Raw genomic sequence first — 12,783 nt, forward strand, 5'->3', positions numbered from 1 at the left:
TAATGTGAATGTTATAATTCCTTGTCATCATCAATCCATACACAGTCAAAATTATTCACAAAAGGCAGCAGCCTATCACTAAGCACTGATGTACAATTCCCTTAAACAGTGACGCAGAAAGAGAGCAAAGAGGAGGAGTGGAGAAGAGGGAATCTCCTTTCTACTTTCTTGAGAAATGATGGTGAAATAGAGGTGTTGGGGGTAACAACTTAAGTGTTACATGAGCTATATTAATATTCCAATGGTACTTCTGTACATTTTTTGATCTTATTGACTTATTCTTATTGAGTTATTCTGATCTTATTGACTTGATTTTTGATCTTATTGACTGTCATTGCACTTCCAAGAATATGTTTTCCATATATTTAATCTTTTAGGTGGATTGGTAGTTTGGCAAATAACAAGAGACATACTAAATTGAAATCCTGACAGGTACATCAGTATTAAACAAAATACTTGGTAATTAATATAGGTGGCAGATGATAAACTGGAAACTGGTAATAAAGAATCAAGGTAGAAGTCTTACTAATGTTTAAGGTCACGCTTGTTCCCACATGTAAGCAACGTCACTGCAGTTATTGTGAACACTTTCAGTGACTAAGGCAGTATGTGTTTGCAGAACTGGGATCTTAACTTCTTTCCAGGGTCTCAGGAGTGGAAGGAAAACAATTTTCTCTACAGAAAATTTTAAAAGGAAATATATTTTGAGGTGAAATCTGAAAACAAATTAAACTAGGTGCTGTTGTGTTCTTTGTTGTTGTTTTTGTTGTGTTTTTTTTTTCTTAATTGGTAGAAATGTTCAGTGTTAGAAACCACCATTTTGCTTATAGAACACTAATTCCATTGATTGCCTTGAAATATAAAGCAAGATAAACAAATAAGTAGAAATAAATAATCCAAACTCTGAATTATTTACTACGAGCAGATACAAAAATCCCCCGGAGTGACCAGAAAAGTTGTTATCCAAACGTTCAGCTCACTCAGTTAATAACAGTTTCTGGTGATTTGGTGGATATTTGGAACAAAATAGGTCTGGCATCAAGCCTGAAGGCATTTTTCTATCTTTGGCAGCTAGAAATGTGGCACATTTATTTACAAAGGAGGGAGGGAAAGGGAGACTGTTTAAACAAAAAAAGAGAGAGAAAGATAAACTAACGATACATTTTCAGCATCTCTCAGCTTGAAATATAGTGAAGAACATAATGTCCCTGTAGCTACAGCAGACTTCCTCATAAATACTGGTGACATGCTGAATCCTTTAAGAAAAGGAATGGAAGTCATTAGACTTCTCATTAATGGCATAGCTCTTGGGTAAAAGTCCTAACGACTACCAAAGCATGAAAAGACACCCTAGCAACTGCTGATCTTCCAAAAGATTTCTTCCTCCCCTGCTATTTCCATTGGATCTTTTCTTTATAAACAGAGAGATGCAGGACCTAAGTACATATTCTAAGCAAAGGTCTCAAGAAGACTGTACCTTCTTTGCTGATACCTTTCAGTTCTCATTCAGTAACATGGTGGTTTTTGTCTTAATTACATTTGCAGACCTACAGAAACTATAAAACATGAAAAACAGAATGCTTTAGAAATTGTTTCTATGGTCTTTAAGTCAGTTTTTCTGATGTCTGTGACAGATGGTGAAAACTGAGATAACACCACAACTGTGTGAGGCAGAAGTAAATGTAGATCTAAAATGACTTAAAGTGCTTGCAAAGATTAATTACAGTAGAGGGATATGCATGCCATAGCTGGCACAGTCTCTCTGTATCATACGTAAGTATATTTGATTATATAAGTTCAAAAATAGCTTTTGTGCAGTGACTCAGATGCCTTTTTATTTTTGATATGCATTAACTTTCATAAATTCCTTTGATGTAAACCAAACCACTTTCTCTGCATCATCTGTATGATTTATTTAGATATTTTGTTGTAAAATGTAAGAAGGAGAATATGCTGCTCCAGATGCACTTTGACAAACTGGATAATTATTTGTGTGCTTGCTTACAAACAACATCCATGCCACAGCAGGATGAAAAACTAGTACATTTTAACAAGAAACAAGGACACCATTCTCCCACCTTCTGCACCAGAAAAGCAGGTAGGTTGCCTAGGAGAAGACTGCAGGTACAAAATATTCTATGGTAATGAAGGGTATGAATTTGTATTAAATCAGATTTTCTAGGATTACTATTTAGTCATGTTCTCCTTCCTAAATGTAATGCAACTTATTCATTAGAAAGGAGGGACTGACAGATAATTTTGCATTTATAATATGTTAACAGCATGGACATTGGAACTAATTTTAGAATAGATCCTGGGAAAACAAAAGAAAGACCATTGGTTACCAATTAATAGCTTCATATTTGGAAGAAAAACATCTATTTTGAAGATAACAGGTATGGAAACTAATAGCAGTCTGAAGCAGTAGGAGGACATGAAAATTTTGGGACTAGCCAGAATGTTAACTTTGAAAAGCAACTGCCTTACTCTTAGTTTGTGTTTTCTTTTGCCCTTGCATGGTCAGCTTTTTGTTTCCCTCACCTCTGGGAAACGGGCCAAGCAATGGCATTATCTAAATTAAAATGAAAGCACCTTGTGGAGATGAAATGATCCACTGCTGCTGCTTGGCCAAAACTCCTTTACATAGTTAACAGTGTTAGCCAGTCTTCACTGGAGAATGGGTATCTAATATTTCTGGGTTTGGGGATGGGGGAAAAGGAGGTTGTTCACCCTATCAGTTGTAGATCTACTGCATGAGACAGGAAGGCGCTAATCTCCTGAATCTGGCCTAGTGGTACAATTTTTGAGATATGCAAATAACTTCTGTTGCCCCAGATTCTTCTAAGTTGTACCCATCCTTCTGGTCAGGATTTCAAAGAACGTAAGGTTAGTGTCCATACAGAGGGAAGACAGTAGTTGAGTAAACCGCACTATATTTTTCTCCTCTTATTTTTCTTTCCTTTTTTTTTTTTTCCGCTGTTATAGTTGCTAAAATGTAAGACTTGCAGTCAATGATATTATTGGAGTGGGTTGAGGAAAAAACTAATAGTGGGATTATAGAGGTTGTAGCAAGACCACTTTCCAGTTAGTTTCCAGTGCATACAAATTTTCTACTGTTTTCTACTGTCCAATACCTATGACATTTCTCATGTTATTTTGCTTCCTAAGAGATAAAGATTTGTTTGTAGATTGATGCATAAGAAATCAGCATGATCTTTTTTTCATCCATTTATAGGGTTGCTTCCATTTCTGAAGAGCACATGATTAAAATCCCTAATGAAATTATTGAATTAAACTGATCTGCCATTTCTTGCAAAACTTCATATGTTTTACTGCTAATACTTTTTATTTACATTCAAGTTTAAGGATGCACACTATCTTGTACATAGTCATGTGCACTCTTTTTATTTTCACTTTCTTGCTTACTAATCTAGTGCATAAAGAAACAAATGTATTCTCCATCTGCACGATAAAGATTAAAGACTCTTTGCCTGGATATTCAGGCATGCAGTCATTTTAGTACAAACGGAGGTGCCAAACAAGGATAGAGGAAACAAGTTAACTATAATATACTCTATATTGCTACTAAAGCAACTCAGGGAAGAGGGATCTATTTAGCCTTCCTCTAACATGTTGTACAATATACATCCTAAGGATGTTTTTTTATAAGGCACAAAAAAGTCAACTGCCAGAAACAAACAATTGATGCTGAAAGACACCTACAGAGATCATCTAGTCCAATACCTCTGCTCAAAGCAGGGTCTGTTCTGGTATTCAACCACTCTTACAACCAAAAAGTGATTATTTCTTATTTTTAAACAAAAATTCCTTGTGCCCATTACCTTATCCTATCAATGGGCACCAACGAGAAGAGTCTGGGTTTATCTTCTTTACACCCCATCAGGTATTTATAAACATTGATAGGATTCCCCAAGCCTTCTCTCCTCCAGGCTGAACAGTCCCAGATCTCTCAGCCTTTCCTCATAGAAGAGATGTTCCAGGAACTTCATTATATTTGAGGTCTGTTGCAGCGCTCACTCCAATATAGCATCATAGAATCATATAATGGCTTGAGTTGAAAGAGACCTTAAAGATCACCTAGTTCCAACTCCCCTGCCATAGGCAGCGATGCCACCCACTAGATCAGGTTGCCCAGGGCTTCATCCAACCTGGCCTTGAACACCTCCAGGGATGGGGCATCCACAACTTCTTTGGTCAAATATGTCCATGACTTCACTGGGGAACTCAGAACTAAGCCAAAATTGACTTGTCATGTGCACCACATAGGTAACTTCCTAGATTTTGTATTCGTTTAAATCAATCAGATGAGCTTTCTCCTTGTGCATGAGGATATACATTTCTGAGGAGCAAGAGGGATCTTCTTGCTGTACTGGACTCTGAATCAGAACGCAACAGATATCTGAAGGAAAATGCTGCCTTTGACAAAATCTACAAAAATGACAGTTCTTCTGGTCTGGAAGAATGCTGGGAGATGTAATAATGAAAGACTGGTCTAAAAAATTATGGGGACAAACTTGGAACATTGCCCTAAAGAATTGTTCATCAGTAGTTAAACTGTAAGGAAAATAATTAAATAGAAAGGGGGGAGGGGGACTAGACAGAACAGAATTTTGATATCCCTAAATCGCTTTACGGAACAGCAATGATGGAAGTGAGTCATTTGCTCACTATGACTCAAAGACATTTCATATAAAATCAAGGTCTGTAATCTCTCTGCCTAGTGTAAATTATATTTGAATGGCAATAGGAAGACATGCTATTTATAAAGATGAGTGAAATCAGTATTCTGATTGGACAGTAAAAAAAAAAAAGTCAAAGATGGAGATTAATCTCTGCAAATTTACACAGCCTTTCAGTTTAATGCCATGGAATACCATGTACCAGTAGTATGAGATATAGAAACTGTAGGTCTGTTTATATACTGTTTTGTGCCTGCTGGTGAAATTAACATGTCTGGAGGATATAGGTACTAGCTTGCTACCAAATTAGAAAAGTAGCTTTTATTCATTTTCAATACCGTTTAAGAACTCAGCTAAGTACCTTGCACAATAAGCCTATTGACTCACATTGTAGGAATTTTCACACGGACAAAAGAACACGTAGTGGAATTGTCTTTTCCCAGTAAGATGAAGAAAAAGAATACTGCATAGATCTAGTTATTTCTTCTTATTGCTGTGCTGGTGGTAATGTACCTTTACTCAGGTAATTTATAGGAGTAGAATTAAATTCTTGAGCCTTGATTTTGTGGATTGACCTTTGATATGAGTTTACAGGAATTGTGCCTGGGTTCAATTTCTCATTTACTTATTACTGTCACTGATGTTTGTTTTTATTTTTGTTGTTTTGGTTTTGGTTTGGTTTTTGTTTTTGTTTTGGTTTCCAAAGTTAAAAGGTAGGAGAGAGAGACACAGACGTATTTCATTACAAGCTGAGAGAACTTAGTGAGCAGAGAGAGGACTATTGCTCTAAGCCCTTGACTGGGTTTTCAGTACCAGACTTTCTTCCTGGATGCTTCAGGTTTCCCCTCAAATCCTGTTATTTTGATGTCTGAGACTTTCCATCTCAGCAAACTATTTAAGAGAAGAAATTTTTCTCCAGTTCCTTGGGTTGTTTTTGGTTGGTTGGTTGGTTGTTGTTGTTTGTTTTTTTAATAAGAGACCAGGAACTCAGTGATGGGAGCCAAAATCTGTAAAGCTCACCCCAAATTCTGCTTCATTATTAGAATGAATGGAAGGGAAATCTCTAGGAAGAAAATATGGTGGAATTTGCTTTTCTTTTTTTTTTTTGGTCCCACCCTGGAGTGCCAATTAGGAGCGTATGATTTTGTCCAAATCACTTTTTACATATGGGCTAATAAACAGACCCATCCAAGTTCATCAGTTTAGGATATGGCCCAAAGCCATATTGGCATTAATCCTCAAATGAAGAATATTAATTTTGTAAGTTTACAATTTTAAGCTAGTTAATCAAATATCAAAATTTATTTTTACATATCTACATACGATATTATGCAGATATCCAAGTTAAATCCAATTGTGCTCATCACTTCTTCCTTCCCCCTTTGATATAAAAGGCTTGCCAGATCATACCAAAGATTTTGCCTCTAGCTATATATTTCTAGGGATCAGAGTAAAAAAACTGTGTTACTTCCACCAAACACTCCTTGTCTCCTGTGTTATCTCTCAGGAACTTTTCTTGTCTTTCTATGTGACTGATAGTATTTACCTATATAAATGCTGAAGCAATACTTTTGTTCTGCTACACTTCATTACAGAGTGAAAGGGACTGTGCATGTTTCATCTCTAAGGATTAGCATCTTAAATAAGCCTATAACTATTATGCTAGGGTCAGAATCTTTCAACTGCATAAACAATACTATTATTGCTTTCAGAAAAAAAAAAAAGTGATGTAAGAGCAAAACCTTCAAAACCAACTTTTTTAAAGCAGTTTTATCTGTTTTCATTTTTTTGTTTTGTTTTGTTTTGTTTTGTTTTTTCTTTCATCCATACTATCTCATCCTTTCAAAGATGGTGGGATTTTTCTTTCTCTTTTTTCTTTTTTTTTTTTTAATTTTATGCAAAGAGTTGATAGAGGTGCTTTAAGAGTGGTCTTAAAACATTTTGGGTTTTAACACTTCCTATAAAAAGGTTTCTCTTGTCCCTGTATATTTCATAAAATACTGCTTCTGGATTAACTCTATTGCTCTCCAGCTTAAGTGGAACTAACTCTGGAACAGTGCTAAATCTTGCCTGCAAAGATTTATGAAAATGTTAATTTAGAATGATTCAAAATACATGTTTGTACTCTGACAATAACTATTCCATTGCAATGAAATAATTTAAATAAAGGTCATTAGATGTTACATTTTAAGCAGCTTTGAGTTTTTAAGCCATGTATATGCTATACCAAATTTTGATAAAATCCCATGACAGGAATTCTTTATTTTGATGCAGAGAAATACTTAGCAAAAATTGTTGAGGCAAATTAGATTTGGTCATTAAACTACCTTTGTTTTTATTTAAAAGTCTATACTTTTCTGGATACTGAATATTGTACAGATCATTGGTAGGACCCAACGGAACAGTATGAAGCTGGTTCAGGCTGGGTGTTAGGAGAAGGATCTTCACTGAGAAGGTGGTTGGGCACTGGGACAGGCTCCCCATGGCAATGGTCATGGCACCGAGCCTGCTGGAGTTCAAGAAACATCTGGAAAACGCTCTCACACGTGTTTGTTTGTTTGTTTGTTTGTTTTGCTTTGTTTTTGTTTGTTTGTTGGTGATCCTGTGCAAAGCTAGGATTCAGTAATCCTTGTGGATCCTTTCCAACTTGGGATATGCTATGATTCTATAATACTGTGATTCAATAATCTTTAACAAAAGAGAATGTATTTTGTTTCTGTTATGTCCAGAGTTACTTTCTATGTTATACCAGAAAAACATACTGTTCTTAATACATAATAACTCACCACTAGGATCACCATATTCAGTAAGAAGGTCTACTCTGCCAAGATGGCATCATTAAACTTCTTTTCAAATTCCTGGAAGACCTCACACAAATCTAGGAAGCCTCTAAGGATGTCTAGCATATAGTCATATAATATAACTGCAGTGTAGTGAGAATGAAACATCCTAACAGCAGGGGTGCCATGTTTTATATTCTGTCTGACCCTATAGCTTTGACTAAACTGTTGTTCCAAGTACTTTGTGTTTATGTGATCAGTTCATTACCCAATTCTGATCTGCAAGGATTAAATTACTGCCATCTGAGTACTTGTTAGAGACTGTGGCGTGAGTTAATAGAAAAGTGAATTAGACTGATGGGCAGGTGCTCCTTATTGAACTGCAACTAATCTGTTGATTCTCTTTAGCAGAGAGAAGTCAGCATGGAAGCCAATCCCATAGTATCAGCATGCTATCAAGTCACGTCTGTGTTAGGGCAAGTCACTCCACCATCCCTTTTACAGTGTCTTGCATTCATATGAAGGACAACACCCTGATCCCCAGGGCTACAGAAACTGGTCAGATATGGGGTAGAGTCAGAAGAGTAGGTTTCCTGCTCTGCACCAGTCTTGCCATTTGTCAACTGCAAGGCTGCTCAAAGGGACCTGTTACAGCTGTGAACAAAGCATGCCTTGATTTGCCTAATATTCCCTTTTTCCCTTCTCCCACATTGAGCACAAACTCATTTTACTCTTTTGCCGATAGCTCTGGATTTGCTGATTTTACACCATCATTTGGTAATTCATCCTTGCTAAGCCTGAAACTCCTCTTTCAATGTACTTTAATGCTATTCACCCAATCAGAATTTCTGATTTTTCTCTTTCAATTTGGTAGTTTCTTCTGCTGTTGTCCTATTAGTTTTAGACAACTTTAGGTTTTGCCAACTGCTTCTTTTCAATTTTGTTCAATGTCCAGCAGTCTGTCACATTTTTTCCTTGGTGGTTTGACCTCAGGCTCGGGCTCACCATCTACCTGTGTACCTGAAGTGAGTGATTTTAATTTGGTTACAGATAATTATTTCTGTACAATCCAATGACTGGTATTCAACCTAATAAAGCCTTGTCTTATTCACCAGTTTTCCCATGCTTGTATATTTTACCTCAAGTGGTAATACTATGATAGTGACTGCAGCCTGGCAGCCTGGGCAGATGAAGAAAATGTTGATCTCAGAACTGAAGAATGGCTCTTTCAGCTGTCCTGTTACTGGAAGGTAATAAGCATTTCTCATTTAGATTGTTCAGAAAAGGAACAGATACCTTTCAGTGTATGGTCCACAGTTGTGTTCTTTGCTGCCTTCTCCCTCTTGGTACATACACACTTGATTGCTAAAGATTACTGCATTGTAAATTAGAAGAATTAAGAAGCTGAGGGAGTTAGTTACTGCTGTAATGATGGAGGGGTCTGTTGCATTTCAGTTTTATATACCTAGGATAGTGAAAGCTCATCTTTCTCCCAGTCCTTTGTGTGTCCTGTAGAAATGCTGGAATTACAGCAGTGAACCAAACCTAAGATCCACCCAGTTCACTGTCTTGTGTGTCTAAAAGTTTCAGATAACAGATGCTTCAGAGAAATGTGCTGACTGAGATGAATATGATGAATGTCTTCAGATATTTTCAAGCCTTACACCTGAAAACCTCTTTCCAGACTATAGATGACCATTTCTGCATGCTTCTCACTGTTAGACCCCTTTTTGCTACTTCACATGTTTCTGGGATGGGCACACTAGAGCTGACAGAAGTATCCCATGAACTGGCCAATGCATTATCATGTATAGAGAGAATATTTTCTTAATTTTTCTTGATATGCATCTATGAACAGCATCACTTGAGGGTTTGGTATTTCAGTCAGTCTTTTCATGGTACACGTAGCAGAACATTAACTAAAATTCCTAACAAATCCTAGCTTTGAGGTTTGTAATAATCTTCATGTTTGTCTCTGAACTTGTAGTTCATCAGTGTCCTGAAGTCGTTCTTGCACCTATTTTTCACAGCAGTTCTATCCTGGATGTATGCCTTAACTGAACTGTCCACAGCAACAACTTTCTTCTTCTACTAGCAGGAAAAGCCAGGAGGAAAAATAAAATAAAATAAAAAAAAAAAAAACTCTGAAGAAAAATGATGTATTATTGTTTAAATATGTTTCAGAAGCTTTGATAGGACTGTAATGAAATCAAAAAAATTTCCACTGCTGTGACTTGTCTTATTTCTAGTCATTATTCTTCAATGCTTTTAGCACTGATAATCACTACTTGACCTCTATAGAAATGAATGCATTTGAGTCTGGGTGAGAATATCTTCACAGTGCATTGGCACAGTGTCTTGCTGTTGTCTGTCATGGAAGAAGTGAGTGTAGAGGCACAGTCTAACACAGTGTTTTGGTTTTCACCGTGGTCGTGTTTTTCACCCATGCCAATTCTTCAGAAACAGGTTTAAAGAGGGGAAGGGAGAACTTTTCCTGAACTGTTACATTCCCCAGTGCTATAGAAACAGGTAAGGGCTTTTGTTCCTAAGGACTTGGTTTGTAACAAAAGTTGTTGTGTAACTTTCTGAGAGTTTAAAGTAAAAAATACATCTAACAATGTCCTGTCTCTCATTAGCACAATGAAGAGTTGTTTGTACAAATATTTGATCTTTCCATTAGCGTTGACAAAGACTAAGAAGTAAACTAATCCTTCTCGGTATGTATCTCCAAACAAGACAGGCAAAGAATTTGCTAACCTTATTAGCAGAGCACACTAAGAAAACAGTGAGCAAAAAGGCAAGCTGGACTCATTTAGAAAAAAAAATGTTTCTAGAAGGAACAGTTTTTCTATTTAAATAAAATTCCCAGGTTACTATAAAGCTGGCAGACTAACTTTTCTTTACATACAGAAGGTAATGCTCCTTAATTTGATGAGGTTTAAACTTTCCATTATGACCAGAGTGAGAGCTAATTAATTTTAGAAGAGAGCTAATTAATTTAGGACTTAATTAAAAATTAACCTGCTATAAGACCTACTGAGAAAAATTACTGCAAATCATCATCCAGCTTAAAATGGGCACAGCTATGTTTGCACACTAGCTCGGTACAAACAGGTTTCAGATTGAAGTAGGTGGAAAGTCTTCCCCCTGGTTTAGTAGTGAGTTCATGCTCTAGTAGACTGAGTTACTTTACATCCTAATCTTGCAATTTTCCTAAATACTATTAATGTATCTGGGTATCCATGCCCTCCCAATTGTCATATATTTACCCTCATCTTCTGCACCACCAGAACTATCAGTTTCATTAATATATCATACACAGGGAGGGACAGATCAATCCTCTCTAGCCCACTAGTTAGAGTGTTCACCTCAGGATGTGGGAGAATCCAGGGTCAGCCACTGCTGTTCATGGCTTTTTTGTAATGGTGTTGAACAGATACAACTGTGGGTACTGAGAAAAAACAGGGGTGCATCCCACATCTCCCATGCATAACTTAAACACTGAACTGCTCTGAAATGGAGTGCTTTTCTTTGTCCTTTTTTACAGTTAAAACTAACAAGAAATGTTTTAATGGTGTCCTAATAGGAGAGGGATTTTAAAATAAGAGGACGATTTTGAAAAATCCACTAATCTTCGAGGATTCTGGGAAGATGTCAGCTCCATCAACTGAAGCCTTCTGTATTTTCTTGCACAATGTTTCTCAGGAACACAAACCTGTCTCTTTTCTAAAGAGAAAGAATGATGTGATCATTGCAAATCTTAAGGATCTGCAGAGATTTCTTTGTATCTCAGGGAATTTGGTTTAAAAATAGAAGGTCCTCAGTAATCTCTAGAACTAAAGCCTAAAGCCACACAAATGCAACAAATAGTTATTACTCAGGAAATCTTGTGCTTTTCAATAGCAGCTAAGCATTGGGCTGTTTTTTGTTGTTGTTGCTGTTTTTCTCTTTTCTTTTTCCCTAACAAACAGTAAATTCACAAATGCATGCAGTTCTAAAGAGATTGTGTGGGCAAATACATTTGACCCAAATTAAATTTAGAAAAAAAAAAAAAGTGGAAAAGAGGATATTTGAAATTGTTCATGTGTTTTAATATCTGAAAACCTGAAATATTTTTGATATTTTAAAATTAAATAGTTGCTCTTCTCAAGTTGAAATGGTTTTTCCTCTTAAAATAATTAAAAAAGGTAGTAATTAAGAAAAAACGGTAAACATGAAACAAATTCAAACACTTTTCTTCAAACAATCTCTCAACTTTAACTTGACCTGAATTATTCTTTCTTTCTTGTGTAGTTTTCATTTTCCCTGAAACCCCTTTTTCTTCTCCTTTTCTCTGACCCTACTCACAATTCAACCAAATGAAAAGGGACTCTTGGCAATCAAGCTGCTTGCCTTAGTATTGATATAAATTGAAAAAATTAGATTAGTATCTCCATGAGCATTTTCAGAGTTCAGTCAGTTGTGAGTTCTATTCATGGGGAAAATGAAATATTTGGAGGATGTAGGACTGTAGAAGAAAAATATCTTTTTTCTAGCTTTAAAATCCCGAACACAAAAGCACTACTTTCAAAGAAGAAATTTCCCACTAAGTTTTTCCTAGGTCTGCTTAAAATAACTCTTTTTCCCTTTCCTTTCCTTTTCCTCATTTTACTGTGAGGTTCTGGGCCACATCAAGCCCTGAAGGGAAAATAGGGAAGATGTTAGCTCCTTAGGGTATCATCATCCTGGAGGATAAGGAATACAGTAATGGGTACTGAAAACATTATTCTAGTTGAATGCCCCAGCATTAATTTAAAATTGTTATATTGAACATGAAATATACTTCCACTTCTTACATTCTCTCCCTACCCCCCTTATCCTTCAGAATTTTACTGCACTTGGAAGAACTCACCTCATCCTGGTCCTTTCCGTGTGTTGGGTTGTGTATGAGCCTTAGCAAGGGGACTACAAAGAAGGTCTTCCAAAATGTTTCAGTTCTGTATGCTGTGTCATTGACTTCCAAACCATTTTATTTACAGATTCAATAAATAAAATGTTTATCACAAGGTGAAATTTAAGTTCTATTTAAGAAAAACAAATGATACTAATACATATGTTTAATTTTTATTTGATGACCATGCAATGAGTGATTATTTAGATGTTGTATCATATGCTAAAATTAATTTATTTGTTTTCATATTTATTTCTTTTATTTATGCATTTGAGTTATATATTAAAATTATTATATATATTATTTGTCCATATATGATTATACAATGGTAGTCTTCATGTTTACTAAAGTGGATTGAATTCATGCCTTAGAC

The 12,783-nt window shown here is 36.0% G+C and overlaps 1 long non-coding RNA gene across 1 annotated transcript; it reads left to right on the top strand.

The window, feature by feature from the left end:
- The first annotated feature begins 7,029 nt into the window (after nt 1–7,029).
- On the top strand, nt 7,030–12,483 carry LOC308188697. The gene is made up of 5 exons (XR_013945705.1): nt 7,030–8,257; nt 8,436–8,505; nt 8,596–8,730; nt 9,941–10,009; nt 12,345–12,483. It is a non-coding gene; the product is annotated as an uncharacterized lncRNA (long non-coding RNA).
- The last annotated feature ends 300 nt before the right edge of the window (nt 12,484–12,783 follow it).

This window comes from Anser brachyrhynchus (genome assembly GCF_964034855.1).
Source record: "Anser brachyrhynchus genome assembly, chromosome: 2".
Lineage (NCBI taxonomy): Eukaryota > Metazoa > Chordata > Aves > Anseriformes > Anatidae > Anser > Anser brachyrhynchus.